This window comes from Triturus cristatus, chromosome 11, assembly GCF_964204655.1.
Source record: "Triturus cristatus chromosome 11, aTriCri1.1, whole genome shotgun sequence".
Lineage (NCBI taxonomy): Eukaryota > Metazoa > Chordata > Amphibia > Caudata > Salamandridae > Triturus > Triturus cristatus.
This window is the reverse complement of record NC_140594.1, coordinates 1,176,629,637-1,176,655,175: the sequence shown is the minus strand read 5'-3', so window position 1 is coordinate 1,176,655,175 and position 25,539 is coordinate 1,176,629,637. Positions and strand designations below refer to the sequence as shown.

General features: G+C 49.4%; 1 protein-coding gene and 1 pseudogene across 3 annotated transcripts in view; one reads left to right on the top strand and one right to left on the bottom strand.

Moving 5' to 3' along the window:
- LOC146788668 (band 4.1-like protein 4A) overlaps window positions 1–2,208 on the bottom strand; it is a 35,749-nt pseudogene extending 33,541 nt beyond the window's left edge.
- LOC146788667 (lipoma-preferred partner homolog) overlaps window positions 1–25,539 on the top strand; it is a 774,512-nt gene that overhangs the window by 690,960 nt on the left and 58,013 nt on the right. The gene's annotated exons all lie outside the window — the stretch shown is intronic.

The following is a 25,539-nucleotide window of genomic DNA, read 5'->3' as shown; positions in this document are numbered from 1 at the left end:
GTGCCATGCCTACAGAGCTCAAGGGTGATCTTTATAAAGGACGGGGTAACCCAATATGGTCAAGGACCTGGGTAATGTATATTACAAAAAACAGTGGTCCTGGACCTATATTCTGAATGAATTAATCAAATTGCTTCGTATTTTATGGTTGAGTTAACCACAACATTAGATGAATTAATACAATAAACAGAAGACAAACGACCTGGAAGAGAATTCATCATGTATTTATTCAATTATATATTGGAAGAGTGCCATCCATGTGATATTTAAACAAATGAATTAATCAAAAAAGAGAGGTTGCACCAGAAGGGATGTGCAGTGAAAAGGAGAGGGTGCTCAAGTGTAAGGAAATCAGAGGAAAGAATATTTCAACATTTTATCCGAAATTGAATATGTCGGGGCAAGAGGGCACGGCTACAAGTCACCGTCCTAAATGGTCTGTCCCAATGTCTTTCATAGGATCCTTGGCTATTGTTCAAACACAGAAATTAATTCTGATTCAGCACATTGAAGAGGATATTTCGGGTACAGACTGGATTCAAAGAGGGGCGTCGACGTTTCGATCCGACTTGCGACCATAAGGGAAATTAAACTGCCTCGGTCTTGCGGATCTTCATCAGGACTGGGCCTGGGCAACCTATCAGTTATAGGCGACGTGAATTCAAGGATTCAGCCTTGGAGTCCAGTAGATTGAAATCAACCTTGACATTCAATGTCCAAAAATGAACCACCAGAGGTTTCAAGGGACAAATCCAGCAAATGTTCGGCAATAAGGTCAGGGCGGTTCACTGGGGTTCCGTAATTTTCTTTGAAACAGCGCGCCTCGTCAGTACGCGGTCGTCGCTGTAGGAGTCAGGCCGCGTGCATGACGTGCACAGCACTTTTTCCTGTCGCGCGCGCGCGCACCACTCGCGTCACCACTCGCGTTTTTTTAATTTCATTTTTGCGCAGCCGCACACAACTCCCGGTCGCGGCCAATGCTTACACTTTTTCCCCGTGTGCTGAGCACAGAGCGCGTCATCGCAATCACTTTCACCATGATCGCAATGACTTTCGCGGCCGCGCAGCGTTACTTTTACAGTCGCGGGGCCAATGCTTGTTATTGTCTACACATTGTGCTTTTTATCTAGGCTGCTCGTGGACACTGGAGACTTTCCGTCCAACAGGCTGTCTTTGGATCCATTTCTCCTCTGCTGTGAAGCGTGACCACCAGAACACGATCTATCAGAAGCATCATATCTTTCTTTGCATTGACTTCAGACAGGACTGATCTCTCCCCATCAGAACCTTGGGAGCATCTATTCTGACGGAAGATCCAAGGTCAATGGGAATGCCTGATGCGAACAGGGAGCCCCTGAGTCGATATCTCAGTGTATGGATTCTCCTTTAATTGGTCGACTGATAAACCAGATGGGTCAAGGAGTTCCTTCTGACCGGGATCAGTGCCTGGTCTGCCTGAAGTTGGGATCAGCCTGGTTTTTCTCTTTTTGTCATCTCAAGACCGCTTTCTACTGTGGTGCTAAATCCACCATGTCTTTCTCCTGTCGCAATCTGTTTCTGTTCTATCGATGTTCCCTGTTGCAATTCTCTTATTCGCTGCCACTGCTGGTATTACGACGAGACCGTTGTAGGACTCTTCACTGTTTTGACCTTGCCTTCTTCGTTCAGGCTGGCCAGAATCACTGTCACTTTCACCTGAAGGGTTTTGTTGACGAGGGGTGGGAAACTCTGGTGACTTGCTACGGTCAGTGGGCGAACTATACAGTCCACTCTGTGGTCCATTTTCTTCCCATGGTGCACTTGTTTTTTTTGTTGCGATTCTGGTCTGTTAACACATTTTACTCTCTTGGAGCTTCTCAATGGGGATGGAGCAATCATTTTAGTGGTTCTTCAATTTCTTCATTTTCCATGTGTGATGTTTACACTATGCGATCCGCTCAGCCATGAGTCCCCCTCCTCCCCCTGTCATTTTAGGGTAGGCTTTACTCGGGCTCCTTTCCACATTCTTGTTTGGGGTAGCAGGGGTTGAACGGAAAGGTCTCTGCTCATCTGAAAGGCTGTCCAACCATTGAACCGATGTTTGCTACTCGGTGAACCAATCTTGTTTAGTTTCCTTTACAGGGAGCTGGAATCATTTTCTGGCAATCTGAAGACCTTGTTGTGCTCTACGTAGAATTTCCAGAGGTGCTTGCAAGCTGTTTTACTGTGTGTTTAAAAAACAGAAGGATGTTTTATTGCACTTGCAACAGATATATGCCTTCCCGAAATATAGGAATATTCACGCCTGTCCGGATATTTCTCTCGCCATAAATCCATAAAGTTCAGAATCTTCATGTAATCTGACAAGACTCTGGCTATTCACAGCTCATTCTGTTTGAGTATCGGGTGAATAATCTAGATCTGAATTCATAAGGAAATAAAATCCTCCCTTAAATCACTTTCCCTGGGATGGTCAAGAATGTCTGATACAACTCTACCAGTAGGGCTGGGTCGTGTAAAATTGGAGCATAGATTGAACCTATATTTACATTTAATATTGTTAATTAAACCACTAACAGGGGCCCACTTCCCTTCTTTATCTGTTTGGAAGGAGGTAACATGGTACAGGAAATATCGGGTTTTATCTAAAGTGTGATCCCCCAGTGGGCAGCGCTCACAATTGAAATGCACTCATAGCCTGCCCATCGCTTAAACATGTTATAATTCAGCTCCGTTTAGTCCCGAAAATGTGTCTCCTAAAAAAGCACAAAATATGGTGAATGCCCTTTTAACCAATCTTCAATTGTTCGGGTTTTACACAAACTATTCTCAGATGATCTTTATGTACCCTCATATAAATTCTGGGTTTCAACATATAAAGGCATACTGACCTAAAGTGCAGTACAATAAATACCCCACAAAAAATGCGCGTGTCTATATGTATATATATTCCCCATCCATTTGTCTGCATTTTGCACATTGCATACTTAAAACTTAAAGCGCTGAAATACATACATCTCTATTTCACCAGCAATTAAAAAGTAAACTGCATTTCCTGAGCTACAATAAGGTTGAGGGAACCCATAGATATTCAGAACTTTGGGAAAGAAGAAGCATTCCTAAAAATATACTGTGCCAAAAACTAAAGTGCAGTGCAAGAATATATATATATATGTATGCTTCTTCTCAAACATTTCACATCATTTCAGTTCATTTCACCTCTTTATTGAACCGCTCCGTATGTAAAGTGCCCAAGTGATTTTACTATGCCTAAGTAGAGCCTACTAGTAAACAAGCATTGGCATAGCCAATAGGTCTCGCCTTTGGGACCTTATAAGTATTTAGTTATGCAGCACAATATCCTTGGTGCAAAAACATCAACTGTTGCGTGGCTAAACACTTATAAGGTCCCAAAGGTGAGACCTATTGGCTATGCCAATGCTTGTTATTTCTTCGTGAAGGGGCCAGTACAATGTATCTTTGTTATACAAGGCAGACGCAAGAAAGACTAGGCTAACATTATTCTGCTTGAGATTTGTTGTTTAGGGGTGTCACTAAAATAATGTTTCTTCTTCCTTTTTTCAGTTTTGTGGTCTTTAGTCTAAAGATGCAGGGTGTAAAAGCATGTTTTAGGTCTTGTTTGATTATTTTATAAACTGTAGAGAATCAGGAAATAATCATATTTTATGTTTTGGCTGCGTTTGACTCTTTTACTGATAGGTAAAATGGCTGGTTTCATAAGAATCTTTCTCAGTATGCACCATCACATTCACCCACAAAGAATGGGTCAAGCCCCTTGACACATCAGCCCCCTTTTCTATGGCGTCAGTATTGATAGTAGGTGAATTGCCAAACACCCCAGGCTTTAAACTCGATGCAATGCAAAGTGTAGTCACAGGTATATGTGAAAAGAGTTTTCACCAAGCATCTGGGATAGTGGTGAAAACAGGACACCAGACCTTTGGGAAACCTGGCACGCAGCGTCACTTGGAATGCTTAAAGTTCTTACCAGGTTCAACACAGATGTTGTTTGCATTTGCAGTGATTCAGCTACGTATAAGAAAATGTTCTGTGATGACCTGTCAAAATCGATGCTGAAGTGCTTCCCTGTAGGAGATCATTGACACTTGCTAGATGGCATGCTGAAAGCATCCTTACAAGCTTCCGAGTTAATGAAGAATGCTATTGACTTTCTAGTCCATTGTGGTGCACGGTTTTGTTATGCGTCGGCACTAAAACGCAAATATTTCTCATTTTGTGCTTTGTGTGGCATTAAAGAAAGAGTCATCCCAACTGTGTCATTTAGCGGATGGTTCTTAGTCCTAGAGCCCGTGAATGCTATATCATCCATGTGGCGACCGTTTACAGAAGTTTTGCTGAGTAATTATACCAAAGACAACAATGTGAGGATTCTTGGTTGCTTATTGATGGAAAAGTACACTTTACTGTATTCTTAGATTTTTACAGGAAAACATGACTGCTGTAGTGGACATAATAAAAAACTAGAGTCTGAAAACAATCCTGCCTTCTAAGTGTTCAGCATAATTAGTTTAGATCTGAAATATCTCCTTGAGAGTAGGCTGGGCAACATTTTTAGTGACGTTGGCACTGCAACATGTTCAATGTTAGAGTGGTTGCCACTTAGTAAGCAAAGAAATGTGTTGAGGAGCAATTTAGGAAATGTTATTTTATAATGTATGAGAAAGGGCTTGCAATGATGCATAGAAATGTCCTTTCCCCAACCGTGGCATTTTAAGTCAATGAAGCCTCACTGTAGTACTGTGCACAAGTTATAGATCCCTTCCAGAAAGGGGATTTGTCTCTGGACTTTCAAAAGTGCCGCTTCATTTTTGCCTGCTTCAATAACCCTGAGGGCATCTACGCCCAGTTCAAAGAATTTGATGCAGATCCTGTCCCAGAGAATCACAATCTTCAGGTGCACTAGTATTGGAAGGAAAAGCTATCTCAGTGGCCAAAATTACCAAATTGTGTACTGGCTGTTTTGGCGTTGCACGTCTCAAGTGTTAATGTTGAGAGGGCCTTTTCACTGATAACCGTTTACATGGGAAGGAAAGAGCGAGCGTGCATAACCCAAGACTCACTGGAGAGGTATTGTACGGTGTACAACAATAAGTTTGATTTGTAAAAATGGATTTGAACCTCGTATACACTTCATGTACACTGTCTATACACGTGCACTATCAATACAGAAGCAAGTAATAATAAAAGCACAACTTTCCATAGTCACCGGAAAACACGGTTTCTGTTTCTAATGGCACAAAAATGTACAACCACTGATAACCACTTTTTTTTTAAGGTATTGAGATCATTTCAAAACACTGAAAAAACCCCACCAGAATTAACCAAAAATAGAAATTGAAAACAGGAAAGCCTATTCATATCTTAGGCCAGCAGTTGTGCAGCCAACCTGTTCTCCCAGCTCTTTACCTCACTGATCAGACTCCTATGCCATCCTCGTGGTAATAATGGCATAGGAGGGCCCTCATAGTACTGAGTGCCACTGCACACGGTCAGGCAGCCGGACAGGTATTGGTTGAACATGGAGGTAGCCTCTGGCCAGCCCGCGCCGCAGAAGAGAAGCCATGCCACAGTCATTGGACAGCTCAGCAGCGGAGCCTGGCTTTGATACTGACTCCCTGTACCGACAGAAGCTCGCCGTCCCACGCGGAGAATTGCCGCACGCCCAGCCCACGCTGCATCCCCATGCCACACACAATCACTATCCCACGCAGTATCTGTTTATTGAAAGTGAATCCCTTGTTTGTATTTCCAGTACTGGTGAGTTTTGTGATACTTTGAGTGGAATGCTGCACCAGGAAGATATTTGTATATTCCTTTCCAGTAAGATCCAAGACAATGTATCTTTGTAAAAAAAACAGTTCAATCCTTAATTATCTCTCTTGGAACATATATTCACATGTGTGAAAACGTCCAGCCAACCACAGGGTTGAGGGTTGAGGGTGGAAGGCGGACGCCTGGTGCATTGCCTCGGAGGGATCTGTGCAGGGCCGAGGGCAGAGGCCTCGTGCACAGCTTCGGAGGGGTCTGTGCAGGGCAGAGAATGAACGCCTGGTGCACAGCAGTGAAGGTCAGACGACTGGTTTACCGCCTCGGCAGGGTCTGTGCATAGCGGAGGGCGGATGCCTGATGCACAGCCTCGGAGGGGAATGGGTAGGGTGGAGGGTGTACAGCCTCAAAGTGGTCTGTGTAGGGTGCACGCCTGGTGCACAGCCTCGGAGGGGTTGTTGAAGGGCAGGCACCTGTTGCTTAGCCTTAGAGGGGTGTGTGCATGGCGTACACCTGGTGCACAGCCTCGGTGGGGTCTGTGCAGGGCGGAGAGCAGACGCCTCATGCACAGCCTCGGAGGGGTCTGTGCAGGGCAGAGAATGGACACCTGGTGCACAGCAGTGAAGGGCGGACGACTGGTTCACCGCCTCGGAGAGGTCTAAGCAGGGTGGAGGGTGCACACCTGGTGCACCGCTTCGGAGGGGTCTGTACAGGGCAGACACCTGGTGCACAGCCTCGGAGGGGTTTGTGTAGGGTGGGGGGGTGCACCGCCTCAGAGGGGTCTGTGCAGGGTGCACACCTGGTGCACAGCCTTGGAGGGGTCGTTGCAGGGCGGGCACCTGTTGCTTAGCCTTAGAGGGGTCTGTGCTGGGCATACACCTTGTGCACAGCCTCGGCGGGTTCTGTGCAGGGTGGAGGGCGGATGCCTGGTGCACCGCCTCAGAGGGGTCTGGGCAGTGTGGAGGGTGCACATCTGGTGCACCGCCTCGGAGGGGTCTATGCAGGGCAGACACCTGGTGCACACCCTCGAGGGGTCTGTGCAGGGTCGAGGGCAGACGCCTGGTGCACAGCCATGGAGGAGTCTGTGCAGGGTGCACACCTGGTTCACAGTCTCGAAGGGGTCAGTGGAGGGTGCACACCTGGTGCACAGCCTCGGAGGGGTCTGTGCAGGGTGGAGAGTGCACGCCTGGTGCACAGCCTCGGAGGGGTCTGTGCAGGGCAGACGCCTGGTGCACAGCCTCGGAGGGGTCTGTGCAGGGCGGTCGCCTTGTTGCACAGCCTCGGAGGGGACTGTGCAGGGCGGACGCCTGGTGCACAGCCTCGGAGGGGTCTGTGCAGAGCGGACACCTGGTGCACAGCCTCGGAGGGGTCTGTGCAGGGTGGAGGGTTCACGCCTAGTTCACAGCCTCGGAGGGGTCTGTGGAGGGTGCACGCCTGGTGCACAGCCTCAGAGGGGTCTGTGGAGGGTGCACGCCTGGTGCACAGCCTCGGAGGGGTCTGTGCAGGGAGGAGAGCGGACGCCTGGTGCACAGCGATGGAGGGGACTGTGCAGGGCGGACGCCTGGTGCACAGCCTCGGAGGGGACTGTGCAGGGCGGATGCCTGGTGCACAGCCTCGGAGGGGACTGTGCAGGGCGGACGCCTGGTGCACAGCCTCGGAGGGGACTGTGCAGGGCGGACGCCTGGTGCACAGCCTCGGAGGGGACTGTGCAGGGCGGACGCCTGGTGCACAGCCTCGGAGGGGACTGTGCAGGGCGGACGCCTGGTGCACAGCCTCGGAGGGGTCTGTGCAGGGCGGACGCCTGGTGCACAGCCTCGGAGGGGTCTGTGCAGAGCGGACACCTGGTGCACAGCCTCGGAGGGGTCTGTGCAGGGTGGAGGGTTCACGCCTAGTGCACAGCCTCGGAGGGGTCTGTGGAGGTTGCACGCCTGGTGCACAGCCTCGGAGGGGTCTGTGCAGGGTGCACGCCTGGTGCACAGCCTCGGAGGGGTCTGTGCAGGGAGGAGAGCGGACGCCTGGTGCACAGCCTCGGAGGGGTCTGTGCAGAGCGGACGCCTGGTGCACTGCCTCGGAGGGGTCTGTGCAGGGTGGAGGGTTCACGCCTGGTGCACAGCCTGGGAGGGGGTCTGTGCAGGGCGGATGCCTGGTGCACAGCCTCGGAGGGGTCTGTGCAGGCAGGAGAGCGGAAGCCTGGTGCACAGCCTCGGAGGGGACTGTGCAGGGTGCACAGCCTCGGAGGGGTCTGTGCAGGGTGAAGGGTGCACACCTGGTGCACAGCCTCGGAGAGGTCTGTGCAGGCAGGAGAGCGGACGCCTGGTGCACAGCCTCGGAGGGGACTGTGCACTGTGCAGGGTGCACGCCTGGTGCACAGCCTCGGAGGGGTCGGTGGAGTTTGCACTCCTAGTGCACAGCCTCGGAGGGGTCTGCGCCTCGGAGGGGTCTGCGCCTCGTCTGGTGAGCCTGCACTACATTTAATTGGAATAGGAAAGGCTGCGAGCGGCTATCAGTCTCTGCCCTAAGGAGAGGACGGACTGTTCCGAAATGAAACGGATCTTTTTAGAGGAAATGGGTCAATTTTCTGCCATTCTCCTGGTAATTGCACAAACATCCCCGTGGATGGCGTTTCTGCCCCTCTATTATTTCACTCTCTTCAAATGAGAAAACATATTCCGAGGCGGGAGCGCGGTAATCAGCCGTGCCGCCGGCGGCTCGCTTCCCATTTTCTGTGGACGGTCATTACCTAAATGCAAAGCTTTAAATACCGCGGCAATAACCTGCTGCGGCCGCCGTGTGTGGACATCTGCGGCCGTGTGTGGACATCTGCGTCCGGGGGCGCTCCACAAAATGCTCCAACCTTTCAGAAACAAGGCGCCTCGCTGACTCATTTCAGACCGATGTTCCTCTGGGTGCCTAAAGATGCAGCCACCTCTCTGAGACCTGCAAATGCTCCCTCGATACAGAGCCAGCAGCTTCAGCGCCTCGTCAGAGGTAGTAAGCGCTATATAAATCCAGTTCCAATCTGAAGGCCTAGGTGTGGGAACACTTGCACACGCCACTCCTTTCAGTGGCATTTATCTCTATTTTTTTAATCCTGCAGAAAAATGTAGGACTCCTCCAGGGACAAAGTGCTGGGGCCGGAAGTGGACCCCTAGCTGCTTTCCGCCGAAAACCTTCAGTGCAGGCATCTCTCTGGAATCTGCCAAACCTTGAGAAACCGAGAGTGTTGCAGGGATTCTGCTGATACACAGAACTATGCGAAGAACCCCAGGACCTCAGTGAATTGTGGTGTACCAGAAACTCACCTCAGAACCCAGAACCCAGTATCCGGCTAGCATAAGTGTCCCATTCGTTATCCGAGATTTAGCTCGGCGGTCCCAATGTGTAGACAACCCAGAACAAGCGACTCAGTACATACTCAGGAATGGTGGGAATCGGAAATACCTGTTCGTATATTATTCTCACATCAGTCCACAACAATAATCAACAGAGACACGTTGTAAATAAAAAGGGGTTTATTTTTATAGACCACGTGTCCTAAGATGCAGTACTTTGGCTAATACAAGCAGACAAATGATTAATATCAAAACCAGCAACATAGTTACAATACCATAGAATATAAAAGGGGTGATCATATTATAATGACAGTGGATACTACCACCTTCCCTTTACTAAGAAGCTAATATTATTATTATGCTAATAGAAGGTCTCTTAGGCTTGAATAGGGGACCCCATACCTCAAAGATCAGCTTAGTGAAATCACATCACAGGAGCATCAGAAGTCTTCTCGCAGGAAGGCTCGTCTTCGGTCTGAATAATAAACATGATGTCTGTGATACTAAAAGCACTAATTTTCAGGCATTTGCAGCTGCGCGTGTGTTATGGCTAAATAGTGGGCCGATCAACCTAGAGTGAAAAACATGCATTGTGTAATACCCCAGACTGTTTGTCACACCATGTACAGACCAAGGTCGCTGCGCAGAGCTTGGGATAGTAGCAACAGATCGCGCTTGTGTGAAGCAAGTCTCGAGTCAACAGTCTGTTTTAAGAAATAACATGTAAACGTAGTGCCGTGTGCAAAAGCAAAAAGATGGCTTTCTAACATCTAACGTGGTTATGCTAACTTAACAATGCCTGTACGTATTCAGAGAGAACTCACTACACGCCCCCTTGATCGAAGCACTATTTAGTAGGCAAGAAAAGAGAGAACGCAGAGTTCAGTTTCGTCAGAGCAGAACAAGGCGTAACCAATTCAAGGGTTCAGAATGAGTTAAAGTCTGAAACGAAAAAAATTGAAAAGCAACAGGGGATACTGTGGAGTCCGGGAAAAAATATATTCAAAAAATAAAAAAACTCAAAACAACCATCAGGGAGAAAAAATAAAAAAGTGTACATGCCGCGGCAGGGTGCAGTCCAGGAGCGACAGGCGCCAAGGACGATAGTTCAGTCAATCCATGAATGTATAGGCAGCATATGTGGCAACCGCTTCCAACAAAAAATCATTTGCAGGGCCAGCGAAAGTCTCAGCCATCCAATCCATCAACGAGAAGGAACACACGTGTTCTTCAATCAGCGGAGCTTCCAGCACGATCAGAGGGCACCCGGAATGTTCCTCCAAATAGCTCATAGCCAAGAAGTTGTAGGCAGCTGTAGAGATGTCCCAATTACCCAGGATCCCATGTGCCGCTCCACAAGCCATTATCCGGACACCAGAACAGGTCAACTCGTGAGACACTAAGGGCCTCATTAGTCGATCGAAATCCGGCACCGGAGACACCAGGCTGGTCAAGCACAAATCCAAAGGCCATTCAAAGGGGCAATCCAGGCAGTGTAGCACAGGCTGCACGCAGGTGAAGTAGCAATACCGGAAGGACAATCCATACGCCAGGCTTAATGTCGCCAATGGCAGAGTTCCATAAAAGTCAAGCATCCTATCCCGAAGAAGCTGCAGGCGGGACAGGTGCACGAGTGGCACAGATGGAGCAGCCATTTCGTAGTATGAAAAGGAAAAGCAGCACACCTGCCACTAGCGCCAGAAGTAGCGGAACACCTCCAAAGATGCTCGAGAAAAGGGAATGAAAAAAGCCCGGAACCACACCAAAAATAGTTTGGAAAGAGGTCACGAGACCCGAGCCCACAAGTTTAAAAAAATGAGCCAGGCCGGTCGTGGACGAGGCATTGAAAATAGTTTGGATCAAAGAGCCGAAATGTAGGGGGAGGTCAGTATTCAGAAGCGCCTGTACCTCTGTGCGCGTATTAGCTACGTGAAGGTCGAATGTTTCACGAGAGGAAGTCAAAGACACCTCTTTTTGGGACAATAAGGCTCTTATTCTGCTCAACTTGTTGAACTCTGCTTTCAAGGTTGGAATCGAAGGCCAGATAGAAACATCCAGCCGCCCATGCGGGGGTGGAAAGAGAACATTATTGCAGCAGACAACTTTCTGCGAGACAGTTACTATGTATGGGATTCCCACTAACATCCCACAGCAAGCTTCATTATTCAAAATCAAATAACTACCGTTAGCAAGCAGCGTAAAAGAGGGGGTAATCACAGGCACTGGGACACCTCGCAGAACGCAGGCCAAATTCGGGGCTTGTACATTGCATGCGCCGTGTAATTGAATGTGCCTACATACTAAGGAATGGTCTGGTGACGTGGTACATTCCTCACCTTTCAAATAAACCTCAGTTCCGTCCCTAGTACATCTATACGTAAAGGGGAGGGACCAAACCTCATGTATGAAAGCGGTGCCCAGCGGTTCATATCTACCTAAAGCATAATGTTTCATACAAGATGTAAACTTAAAAAGCGCAAAAGGGAGAATTATCAATCCGTGTGCTAGCCACGTAGCCGAATTGATCTCCGCTACTGAGAAGGGCAACGGTTCTAATTTTTCAATATGTAATAATGAATATGTAGCATCCTTCATGGACATAAATCGCTGCTTGTCAGTAAGGTTAAAGGGAAGGAATAACGATGTAGTGTTCAGATAGTCCCAAGGGACCTTCCCTGCCTTCAACGTTTGCAACGTCCATGCAAACTGCATAACAGAACGCAACTGGTTTTGACCATGATATAACACAGACATATCATCATGCACAATATCAACAACTGATGAAACAATATTATCTAATGTATAAATCCTAGAAGAGAGAGTGCTAATGCTATTATCTATAACGGCTAAAACCTTTTCCATGTTTGCTTGGTCAATCGCTCTCAATCTGGAAGCCGCCTCAATCTGTGACAACTTCCAGACTTCGTTGTAAATAGCATACGCCCACCTTTTGGTTCTGCCGCCCACAGGACCCTTAACAAAATCATTCAAATCTATTCTGTCATGTAATTGTGATAAGTGATCCTTGACAGACGCCAAAGTGGAATGTCGCAGCCAAGATTGACATAACTTGCCCACAGAGTATGTAGTGACAGTATGTGACGACTCAAACCGAGGGTCTACACGTTCTTGAGTATACCCCGGTTTCAGTCCCAGAAAACGTCGTTGACAGATATCTGAACTGCTTTGCCAAACTAACCAACCCTCACTATTAACTTTTGAAATATTGAAAGATATATTTGAAATTAAGGATTGCAAAGCAGCGCGGGACAGATCTGTGTGGTTATCCCAATTGGGATAAGCGCCCAGATCTGGCACAGAAGGTGACTTTAATTGTTTAGAAGTAGCCAATCCGAAACAGGTGGTTTGGAAGATGGATGAATTTAAAAATAAAATATGATTTGGTATAAGACAGGCACGATGTAAAGCCTCTGTACCCTGTACCTGCCACGGCTTGGAACCCCAAACTGACTTTAGATCAATAGTAGCCTTCCATACATCATAACCTTTGATTGACAACTCGTCCATAAAGGACTTAGAATAAAGTAGCTTCGTGTGTGTCAGTCTAACCTTTGCGGCAGACTCAGGCAGCACCTTAAAATAAAACGCTGCCGGGTTGGAAACACTGAAATCGGTAAAATATGAATACTTGTTAACTAGTGTTTGTGAACTTCCGAATTCGGGAGTAGGACAGTGTTCCCATTGGGTAAAATTTACAAAATTTCTAAATGTATTTGCTTTATGCAGGAAATGATTGCCATAATGTTGAAAACAATACTGTTCCGCATAATTAGCCGCATTTTCGTACAAATCTTCAGCATCAAAAGCGGCATAATATTTCAAATCAGAAAACAGTGATTCAATGGCGTGTACATCCCAATCATCAGAACGTATGTTCTGCCGAACCACATCACCCATAGAAACACGAAATACATTAGGAACATTAATGACCTCTGTAGGCCCATGAATTTGGAATTTAACAGCATCCCATGCGATTCCATCCAAGACGGGCCAGGCAGTAATATTCACAAAAGTCTGGTCCCTCTTCATGATGTGGGACGAGGAGTGGGGGGCCAAAGTTCCATTGATAAGTCTAATTGTCGATCTCTCACTCAGATAGTGGCCATCCACAAGACGGAAAAAAACTATTACAAATCCAATGGACATAAACAAAAAAACACTGAAAAGCAACAGCCAAATGTATGTCCAAGGGGCAATCAAAAAATGTCTCTTAAACCAGCTGAAAAAAACTGCAATGTTCGATGGGGGGCTTGAGGGCAATGAGTTAGTGTCAAAGGAGAAACGGGACTGTCCAAGCGCCGTAGATTGTAAAACAGGTGAGGGACCACGTGTAGGATAAGCATACTCAGTCTCTTCGGGCAAACCACCAGCCGATGGTATCAACAAGGGATCAGTAACCGATTGCATCTCGATGGCAACATCAGGCAAGGTGTTAGAAGCAAGAGTCAACATTGAATTTCTTTGCATCGTCTGGCATGAAACTGCTGGAGTCACACTAAGAAGTATCGGCCACTCGCTGAAGTTTGACATTGTCAATAGAGATGTACCTGTTTTCTTTGCGACCAGGAAGTGGAGGTAAAACGACTGTTCTTGTACCCTGCACTCCAAGCACTGGAACTGGTGCACGATAAGAGGGGCCGAACTCCTTCTTGTTCTCCACCTTCTCACGGACCAGATCACCAACTCGGGGTAGCCAGCCGACTACCGGAATCTGAACCTCAGCTTCAGATGTGGAGGGCATGTGTTCCTTCGATAGAGTGTCTCTGGCTTCTTGCAGAGTCTGTAAAACAGCACAGTGATCATCTACGTCAAAGGGTGCGGTCGACGCCGCCATGTCTAGACCATCAAGGTCTGGTACAAACATTCTGATTCCGAAGAGCATCATGTACGGGGTCCGCCCACCCAGAGACCTTCTAGGGAGATTATTAAGTGCACGTTGAACGTTATACAAATGGGCTAGCCAGTTCCGGCCTGTGCCTAAAACACGGGCTGTCAATGATTGCTTTAAGTCACGGTTCATTCGCTCCACCACACTATTACCCTCAGGTCGGTAGGGGGACGAAAATTTGACTAGGACCCCCAAATTTCTCATAGCCTCCTTGTAAGCCTTAGAGGCGAACGCAGGGCCCTGATCAGAATGGAAGGTACCACACGCAAAAGTTCCCACAAAGACACGCAAATCCCTGATGACAGTCCGCGAGTCGGCACTCCTTTGTGGCCATACCCACAGAAAACGTGTGCACGAATCTACTGCAACCAAGATGTACTTGTACGCAGTATCTGAAGAAAAAGGACCGCAGTGATCCAAATAAACGCAACCAAATGGTTTATTTGAAATGTACAACTGTGTTTGTGATGGGCGCGCAACAGTAGAAGGTTTAATCTGTTGGCAAATGTCACAATCAAGGACATAAGCTCGCGCTTGTTTATATAAACCGAACCACCAGTAACGTTGTTGTAGCAGAGATATAGTGGCTGACACTCCGGCGTGGGCAGACGCCAACCCCTCATGAGCAGCCAAAATCAGTGCGGGTCTGCAGTCCGCGTTGGGAATAATTCTGTCACCAACGTCGTTAATCCTCACTAATGGGACATTATCAGGACTTAAATGGTAAATGTAACGAGAAGGAAAACCCTTCGGGTAATCGCCTCCCTTTTCTGTAGCAGCAATAGCTGCCAAGATGTCATCATCAATCTTACTCTTTGATCTGGTAACTGCTGCCACTAAGTATGTAGCCACTGCTGTTTTTGCTGCCTCGTCAGCTAAGCTGTTGCCGACAGCATGGACACCAAGTCTCTGGTGACCAAGAGTGTGAATAACATTCACGAGAGGGAGACGTGCTTTAAAGTCTGCCACTCGAACCCAAAGCGTTTTATGCTTAATTGTGCCACCTTTCGTGTCTCGATAGTCATTCTGAGACCAGAAGTGTAAATTGTCATTATAGGACTGGACACAGTAGAAAGAGTCACTCACAATTAGTGTAGTGACTCTGGGATCGGCAAACTCCAGTGCAAGCACTAGAGCCCGAAGCTCCGCCAATTGCGCGGTACAATCGCCCAATGACTGCGTATGCACTGCATCAGATTGGAATTCACCATTTACGAAAGTACCTACGACAATTGCGCAAGCCGCTGAGTAGGCGTGCTTTGATCCAATTGCGGGCTGCGCAGACCCGTCAGTGTATATGACACAATGGTATTCTTCGAGCGGGCGCAAAGACAGAGGAGCCGGATGAACGAATTCATACTGCAAGAACTCTTGAGTCTGTAATGAGGCATCAAAGATGTAGGTGACGTCTGGCGACGTCAGTGTTGTGGCCCATTGTATCCACCGAGGATGCAAAGCTTTAGAATTTGGTACACTTGCCTTTGTCACCGCTTCTAAGGCGGGATAGGGTGTTACAACCAGAATCTGTTTCCCATGTGACAGTGCGCGTTCTTTAAGGATCGCCATCTGTACAGCAGTCAGAACTTTTTCGACCGCGGAAAAACGTAATTCAGCAGAGGTGTACAAGTGGGATTTGTACGCAATGGGGACTGTATCGCCCTCATTAAACGTCAAATACGTGAAACCCACGGCGCCTGGCACTATTCTTATTACCAGGTTGGTGCGGTTATCACGTGTCAGCAAATATTGTGAAGCAAGAAGGTCAGCCTGTAAAGACTGTAGAATTTTAGAATGTTCCAGCTGCCAGCTAGACTTCGAAAATGTGGGTTGTACCAAGGCGTAAAGCGGCTTGATACGCTGGGCATAATCAGGAATGTACGTACGGCCGAAATTCAGAAAGCCCAGTAGAGATTGTAATTTCTTTAGTGTCGTTGGCGCACTCAAGCATGCGCACTTCTCCAGAAAGTGGGGAGCTAACCCCTTTCCTTCATTATTGAGCTCGTAGCCCAAAAACAACACTGTATATTCCGCGATGTGAGACTTCGCAAAATTGAATTTGTAGCCATAGTCAGCAAAACTCACTACAATATTGTCGACTCGAGACAGATGCGGCAACAGCTCATCATCCGTTAGGTAGATATCGTCAACATAGGAGTATGCCTCGGGATCTATTCTTTCTAAGAGAGAGACCACGCGAGCGGAAAAGACGCCTGGGCTATTTTTGTAGCCCATGGCTAATCTCGTAAACTGTTTTTGTTTACCGCCCGAGGTAAACGCTGTCCACTGGCTACTCAGTGTGGACAGGTTATGGCTAAAAAAGCCATTGGAAATGTCAAGTGTCGTTTTAAATCGTTTACGCACGAGACTGTCGACTAGAGCCGAGCTATGTGTATTTTGTACCGCGCAGGTCCGGCAATGGGAGTTTAGGTGCCGGTAATCCAAAACTAAACGGTACGAGCCGTCAGGCTTCGTCACAGTGAATAAAGGGTTATTCATAGGGGACACACATGTTTCAATTACACCCTGATATTCCAATTGTTCAAGGATCGCCGCGACGTGAGGTCTAGCCTCACGACGCATGGGATATTGGGGCTGAGGCTGGGGCATAGACCGCAATGGAATCTCATGGCAGGGGGACAACCGGTCCCAACCCACCTGAGTACGATATACCGCTGGCGCAAGCGCCAGCGCCCACTCACCAGCGTACATTTCAGCTTGGTCCTTAGGCACTGTGTGCGCAAAGGACGGGAGGATTTTCTCCTCCCCTCTAGGAGCATCCAAAATGAAGGCCGGGGGCCAATCTGCCTCCGCTAGGAGGATATCATAGGTGGTGGTCAGATTATCCCAAAAAATCCCTTTTATAGTACGTTGTATGTCACCCTCTATTAACAAGACTATTTCATAAAGTCTATCAGGGGGAGCCACTCTGGTGTCAGCTGTTTCAACAGTAACCAATACATCAGTTGCTGTCGCCGCCAGAAATGGACGCAGAGCTTGACGGACTATGGTAATTTCCGCTGCGCTGTCTAGTAGCGTCAGCGCCCATGTCCGGTTCTGAAGCTGTGTCCGCACTATCTGAGGCATAAGTTGCCGTCAGAGCCGCCACTTTCTTCTTCTGAAACGGGGGTCTTTGTCGAGCAAACTCGTCCTGCTTGCCTTTACCCTCAGTCTGTCGGGGTTGGTCACGCTGTTGTGGAGCACCCCGACCTTTGCCACCGCCTCCGCCACCAGACTGTGTAGCCGATGTTTCCTGTGAAGAACGAGGAGAACGCGGTTCAGAAACCTGAAATCTATCAGGAGACTTAATAGTAGCACGATCTCGCAGATCATAAGTGCGTTCACTACTTGACTGTACGGGAGAGGCAGGCCGAGAGCCCTGTTTCTGCTGCTGCTTGCCCTGTTGTTTAAACGGCCACTTTTGTTTTGGAAAAAAGGGTCGTTCATCCTTACCAGAAGTTCCTGCCTTACCCTGCTGTTTAGAATCCGGATTCCTGATCACAGGCTTAACTCCTAAAGAGCTACGACCCAAATCACGATATGCTTCTGCGATTATTTTAGCAAATTCCTGCGGCTTGTCCTCTTCAGCAACCTTCTTCAGTTCATTACGAACCTGAAAGTGCAACGCATCACCCTTAAGGTTTCCCATTATCATGGTAGCCACCAGGCCAAAATCTCCGAGGAGCCGCATCCCCAATTCTATCGCAGACTCCGCTCCATGGTCCTCTTGAACCTGTTTAATGATGGAGGGCAGCTGTAACATAGACGGAGTGCCGAAGCACTGCGCGTACGTCGCAGCAAAAATCTTACCCCAGGATACACAGTCATCTATATGGGGAACTAAGTCTTTAGGCAAACTAATGGTGAGGATCCTGTGTTTTTCCACAGGAGTTGTATGCGGATAAACCGCCTCTATTTGGTCAAATTTTTCAGCAAGCCAAAAGGGATAATCATCCCTTGCGAGGGGGCGCTTGCCCACAACAGAATTGACCATAACAGGACTAATGACCACCGCGTGACGATCACTAGGTTGTCCCGCACTAACAGGCGCCCCCGCCTGTACAGTGCGCGACACATACTGCACCAACGCCCTATATACTGTTATAAGGGCAGTGTGTAGTACACGCAATTCATCCACCGTCACCGTGAGGTAACGGGGATGAGGCGTAAATCCGGCTAGTACCGGCCAAGTGGCCCCCGCAATCGATAAAGGGCCCATTCTCGGCGGTATAACCACATGGGGGAGGGCGCCATTAAACCAAATCTGATGTTGCCAAGCAGATATTGGTATCTCCTGTGTCCTATAAGGCGCATAGGCGGCAGGCACGGCAGTGGCAGTGTAAGAATGAAATGTATTATCATTACCACTGACTGCCGGAATCGTCACCCAAGAGTAGAACAACTCAAAGGGGTGAGCCGCATCGGCTCCCACCACAAAGATGACGTCCATGCCCGCGTCCGGCACCCCATACTGCGTCAAGTGACGTTTCAGGGCCGCACGGCTATGCGCCGCAATATTAATTGCCATAAGGACCAGCTACACTTCAATTATTCAGTAGCACAAGGGTTCAATAACCTTTTTAATAATCAAGCTTGAAGGAACCTATATCAATAGAACTAGGTAGGTTTGAAAGCCGTCAGACTTGTTATCCGGAAACAAGAATGAGGGTGCTGTGGACTAAATGTAAGCACTACTAAGGCGTTTCAACTCATAGACCAAACGTTAGGTGCGCCATGTTGCAGGGATTCTGCTGATACACAGAACTATGCGAAGAACCCCAGGACCTCAGTGAATTGTGGTGTACCAGAAACTCACCTCAGAACCCAGAACCCAGTATCCGGCTAGCATAAGTGTCCCATTCGTTATCCGAGATTTAGCTCGGCGGTCCCAATGTGTAGACAACCCAGAACAAGCGACTCAGTACATACTCAGGAATGGTGGGAATCGGAAATACCTGTTCGTATATTATTCTCACATCAGTCCACAACAATAATCAACAGAGACACGTTGTAAATAAAAAGGGGTTTATTTTTATAGACCACGTGTCCTAAGATGCAGTACTTTGGCTAATACAAGCAGACAAATGATTAATATCAAAACCAGCAACATAGTTACAATACCATAGAATATAAAAGGGGTGATCATATTATAATGACAGTGGATACTACCACCTTCCCTTTACTAAGAAGCTAATATTATTATTATGCTAATAGAAGGTCTCTTAGGCTTGAATAGGGGACCCCATACCTCAAAGATCAGCTTAGTGAAATCACATCACAGGAGCATCAGAAGTCTTCTCGCAGGAAGGCTCGTCTTCGGTCTGAATAATAAACATGATGTCTGTGATACTAAAAGCACTAATTTTCAGGCATTTGCAGCTGCGCGTGTGTTATGGCTAAATAGTGGGCCGATCAACCTAGAGTGAAAAACATGCATTGTGTAATACCCCAGACTGTTTGTCACACCATGTACAGACCAAGGTCGCTGCGCAGAGCTTGGGATAGTAGCAACAGATCGCGCTTGTGTGAAGCAAGTCTCGAGTCAACAGTCTGTTTTAAGAAATAACATGTAAACGTAGTGCCGTGTGCAAAAGCAAAAAGATGGCTTTCTAACATCTAACGTGGTTATGCTAACTTAACAATGCCTGTACGTATTCAGAGAGAACTCACTACAAGAGAGGCCCTTAAAACGGAGCGAATCTATGCGTGGAAACACTTCATGCCTTAAGATGCAACCAAACTATCCAAGTCCCAAAAAAACCTTGAAACTGTTCTTCCCAGGCGACACTAAAAGCAGTCACACTCCCCATAGGGCGTTCTCATCCCCTTCTCTCGACATCCCAGCCTGCTAGCTTGTGTGCCGTGGACTAGTTTTCTTTTCTGTCCACTGGTGGTTCCTGTTGTCCATTTGATGTCATTCAGAATTCTCCAGTAGGACACACCCCTTTTATTCACTGTTACCCATCCCGAGGGGATCAAGGGGGCATGTAATAGACCAGTGTGATGCCCAGGCTGTCTCTGGTGTTGCTTGGAACCCCACGGTCGCAGCCCCATGGGACAGCTGCTTAGCTACAGAGTCGTTATTTGACTCCCACTTTTCAGCCGAGCACAGAGTGTGACTGGCAGAGGCTCTAGTTGTGGGTGGGGTGAAGGTAATGTAGAAGAAGACCAGAGAAGCCTCCTCTTCCAGAGTGCTGTGCTCTCCACTCATCAGAGAGCAGGCTGTGGATGCTGAGAACGGCTCTAGTTGTGGGTGGGGAGAGCGGCTGTAGTTGTGGGCGGGGAGAGCGACTCTAGTCGTGGGTGGGGTGAAGGTAATGTAGGAGAAGACCAGAGAAGCCTCCTCTTCCAGAGTGCTGTGCTCTCCACTCATCAGAGAGCAGGCTGTGGATGCGGAGAGCGGCTCTAGTCGTGGGCAGGGAGAGCGGCTCTAGTCGTGGGCAGGGAGAGCGGCTCTAGTCGTGGGCGGGGAGAGCGGCTCTAGTTGTGGGCGGGGAGAGCGGCTCTAGTTGTGGGCGGGGAGAGCGGCTCTAGTTGTGGGCGGGGAGAGCGGCTCTAGTTGTGGGCGGGGAGAGCGGCTCTAGTTGTGGGCGGGGAGAGCGGCTCTAGTTGTGGGCGGGGAGAGCAGCTCTAGTTGTGGGCGGGGAGAGCGGCTCTAGTTGTGGGCGAGGAGAGCGGCTCTAGTTGTGGGCGAGGAGAGCGGCTCTAGTTGTGGGCGAGGAGAGCGGCTCTAGTTGTGGGCGGGGAGAGCGGCTCTAGTTGTTGTGGGTGGGGTGAAGGTTAATGTAGAAAACCACCAGAGAAGCCTCCTCTTCCAGAGTCCTGTGCTCTCCACTCATCAGAGAGCAGCTCTAGTTGTGGACGGAGAGAGCGGCTGTAGTTGTGGGTGGGGAGAGCGGCTGTAGTTGTGGGCGGGGAGAGCGACTCTAGTCGTGGGTGGGGTGAAGGTAATGTAGGAGAAGACCAGAGAAGCCTCCTCTTCCAGAGTGCTGTGCTCTCCACTCATCAGAGAGCAGGCTGTGGATGCTGAGAGCGGCTCTGGTTGTGGTCGGGGAGAGCGGCTCTAGTTGTGGGCGAGGAGAGCGGCTCTAGTTGTGGGCGGGGAGAGTGGCTCTAGTTGTGGGCGGGGAGAGTGGCTCTAGTTGTGGGTTGTGGGTGGGGTGAAGGTAATGTAGAAGAAGACCAGAGAAGCCTCCTCTTCCAGAGTGCTGTGCTCTCCACTCATCAGAGAGCAGGCTGTGGATGCTGAGAACGGCTCTAGTTGTGGGTGGGGAGAGCGGCTGTAGTTGTGGGCGGGGAGAGCGACTCTAGTCGTGGGTGGGGTGAAGGTAATGTAGGAGAAGACCAGAGAAGCCTCCTCTTCCAGAGTGCTGTGCTCTCCACTCATCAGAGAGCAGGCTGTGGATGCGGAGAGCGGCTCTAGTCGTGGGCAGGGAGAGCGGCTCTAGTCGTGGGCAGGGAGAGCGGCTCTAGTTGTGGGCGGGGAGAGCGGCTCTAGTTGTGGGCGGGGAGAGCGGCTCTAGTTGTGGGCGGGGAGAGCGGCTCTAGTTGTGGGCGGGGAGAGCGGCTCTAGTTGTGGGCGGGGAGAGCGGCTCTAGTTGTGGGCGAGGAGAGCGGCTCTAGTTGTGGGCGAGGAGAGCGGCTCTAGTTGTGGGCGGGGAGAGCGGCTCTAGTTGTGGGCGGGGAGAGCGGCTCTAGTTGTTGTGGGTGGGGTGAAGGTTAATGTAGAAAACCACCAGAGAAGCCTCCTCTTCCAGAGTCCTGTGCTCTCCACTCATCAGAGAGCAGCTCTAGTTGTGGACGGAGAGGGCGGCTGTAGTTGTGGGTGGGGAGAGCGGCTGTAGTTGTGGGCGGGGAGAGCGACTCTAGTCGTGGGTGGGGTGAAGGTAATGTAGAAGAAGACCAGAGAAGCCTCCTCTTCCAGAGTGCTGTGCTCTCCACTCATCAGAGAGCAGGCTGTGGATGCTGAGAGCGGCTCTGGTTGTGGTCGGGGAGAGCGGCTCTAGTTGTGGGCGAGGAGAGCGGCTCTAGTTGTGGGCGGGGAGAGTGGCTCTAGTTGTGGGCGGGGAGAGTGGCTCTAGTTGTGGGTTGTGGGTGGGGTGAAGGTAATGTAGAAGAAGACCAGAGAAGCCTCCTCTTCCAGAGTGCTGTGCTCTCCACTCATCAGAGAGCAGGCTGTGGATGCGGAGAGCGGCTCTAGTTGTGGGCAGGGAGAGCGGCTCTAGTTGTGGGCAGGGAGAGCGGCTCTAGTTGTGGGCGGGGAGAGCGGCTCTAGTTGTGGGCGGGGAGAGCGGCTCTAGTTGTGGGCGAGGAGAGCGGCTCTAGTTGTGGGCGGGGAGAGCGGCTCTAGTTGTTGTGGGTGGGGTGAAGGTTAATGTAGAAAACCACCAGAGAAGCCTCCTCTTCCAGAGTCCTGTGCTCTCCACTCATCAGAGAGCAGGCTGTGGATGCTGAGAGCGGCTCTGGTTGTGGTCGGGGAGAGCGGCTCTAGTTGTGGGCGAGGAGAGCGGCTCTAGTTGTGGGCGGGGAGAGTGGCTCTAGTTGTGGGCGGGGAGAGTGGCTCTAGTTGTGGGTTGTGGGTGGGGTGAAGGTAATGTAGAAGAAGACCAGAGAAGCCTCCTCTTCCAGAGTGCTGTGCTCTCCACTCATCAGAGAGCAGGCTGTGGATGCGGAGAGCGGCTCTAGTCGTGGGCAGGGAGAGCGGCTCTAGTCGTGGGCAGGGAGAGCGGCTCTAGTTGTGGGCAGGGAGAGCGGCTCTAGTTGTGGGCGGGGAGAGCGGCTCTAGTTGTGGGCGGGGAGAGCGGCTCTAGTTGTGGGCGGGGAGAGCGGCTCTAGTTGTGGGCGGGGAGAGCGGCTCTAGTTGTGGGCGGGGAGAGCGGCTCTAGTTGTGGGCGGGGAGAGCGGCTCTAGTTGTGGGCGAGGAGAGCGGCTCTAGTTGTGGGCGAGGAGAGCTGCTCTAGTTGTGGGCGGGGAGAGCGGCTCTAGTTGTTGTGGGTGGGGTGAAGGTTAATGTAGAAAACCACCAGAGAAGCCTCCTCTTCCAGAGTCCTGTGCTCTCCACTCATCAGAGAGCAGCTCTAGTTGTGGACGGAGAGAGCGGCTGTAGTTGTGGGTGGGGAGAGCGGCTGTAGTTGTGGGCGGGGAGAGCGACTCTAGTCGTGGGTGGGGTGAAGGTAATGTAGGAGAAGACCAGAGAAGCCTCCTCTTCCAGAGTGCTGTGCTCTCCACTCATCAGAGAGCAGGCTGTGGATGCTGAGAACGGCTCTAGTTGTGGGTGGGGAGAGCGGCTCTCATTGTTGGCAGGGAGAGCGGCTCTAGTCGTGGGTGGGGTGAAGGTAATTTAGAAGACCACCAGAGAAGCACCCTCTTCCGGAGTGCTGTGCTCTCCACTTGACCACTGGGGTAACATTTCTGCTTTGGATGAAAATAAGATGAATTCGGCCTGTCTTCCTCCATGTGTGCTTTATTCTGTAGGTTCCTTCCAAGCTAGCAGAGGACACTGAGGCAATGAGCTATGGTGGAAAGCTCCTCAGTATCTGAAAACGCAGGAGTTGCTCCCAAGTGCAGGAGGACGTGGACTAGACGAGCCCCATAAAGAATAATTTTTTCTTTGCTCCTTCTCTGGTTCTTGATATTAGTCTCTGGACAATGGTGGGAAGTAGCTGCCCTGCCTTTCCAGAGGCGCTGGGCATGAAGCGGACCTCTGTGAGTGCTTCAAGAGCAAGCATAAGCCAGGAGGTCTGGTCGTCAGAGTCTGGGGCTCATGTAGAGTAGCTCCAGTGTGCTGTCTGCTTTACCCAGATAGTTTAGAAGCAGGTTCAACACTCGGTGTTTGTATGTGTAATTCAGGACAGTCTTTGCATTTTTGTAATTTTTTTTTTATTAAAGGCACCCATTTTGAAAAAATGGAAAGGGCATTCAAGTCTAGGGCACGCGCAGATCAGCCGCATGAGCCAGAGGACATTTGGGGCAGCCAGCTTCATGTAGATGCCTGCACTCATGTCACCCCAGGGTATGAAGAGGAGATCTTCTCCCTGGACATTTGTCCATCTTGCAGCTGCTAGCATATTAAGTGATTGGGACAGTCTGGTTCTGCTCATTTAGTATTAAATAGCCCATCGGCCCATGTTCTTCTCAGGCAAAGGATGACCTGCAAAGATGGCAACCAAGTGGGCTGCATCAGGTTCCTGACTTTAACATAGATAGCGTTCAGCAGCAAGCAATAAATCCAATTGTTAGATAAATTCCGTTCGCTGTGATTTTCAGTGCCAGGTGCTTGTCCGCACTGTGCAATCATCGCGAACGGCACCATGCACAACGCAAGTGGGCGCTGCTTCCTTTCTGCTGCTCAAGTAGATTTTAACTCGAGCGGCAGCTTTCTCAATGCGAACGGACTGTTTCTCGTCGCGAGCATACGCGACCACTCGCAATGAAAAATCTCACCGTCCGCGTTTTCGAAATCCTGCAGGGAGGTTGATTTCCCACGCTCGCCAACTTGATGTTGATGATCGCGAACGAGGAAAAATCTTGCCGGGCGTTGGATTTTCCTTGCTCGCCAACTTGACGTACGTTGACTAACATGAGCAAGGAAAAAAACTAGTTCACTGCTCAAACTTACTAATTACAGCAAAAGAAAACCTTGCTTTCTATACCACCCCCTGCTGAATGTAGCAGTCAAGCCAACAGATGAGTACTGTGTCGATGGTCTATCATTGTCTCCTTTGGGAGCCAAGGTGAAAATATATCCTGTGCTAACAAGCAGTGCACAGAGTGTTTGGTAAGCCATCTGACATTTACATTGTCGTAGGCATTGAAGGTCAGACCCTGAATTGTCCCACTTCTTTCTTGAGAGTAGAGCCTTCCAAGTGTCAGACCTGTCCGTTTACAGTCTTCCCATGATCTGTGGGCGGCCTCATGGTTCTGCCCTAAGCTCCACCCTCTTCAACCTCTTTATTCGCCCTCTGGCAGAAATTGTGCGATGCTGTGGGTTTTCGCTAGTTTCCTATGCTGATGACAGCCAGCTAGTTACGTCAATCTCTCCAGAACTCCGCTCAAATCAACCCCCGCTAGCCCTCTATCTACAGGAAGTGACCAGCTGGATGGCAAACTGTTGTCTATAACTAAACAAAGACAATACCGAGGTCATGCTGCTGGACAACAGTATCCGAAACCCTGGGCCAACATTTTGGCCTGTCTTGAGAGCTTTCCAAGCCCTAAATGAACGATAAAGAGCCTGGGTGTTTGGCTTAATGACAACCTCAACGTGGACTGCCAAGCACAAAAGCTTGCTGCAAGCTGTTACGGCATTCTTTGAGTGCTCAGGAAGGCCCTCGACCCTCTCCGGTTCCCATTCAGAAGGCTGATTATTCAGGCTCTGATAATCTTACGCCTTGACGATGGCAATTTTTGGATCTTGGTTCTCCCCGTTATGTGCTAAAAAGACTGCTGGTTGTTCAAAATGCTGCTGCTCGCATCCTCTTGGACATCCCAAGGCATCAGTCTATCAGAAAGGCT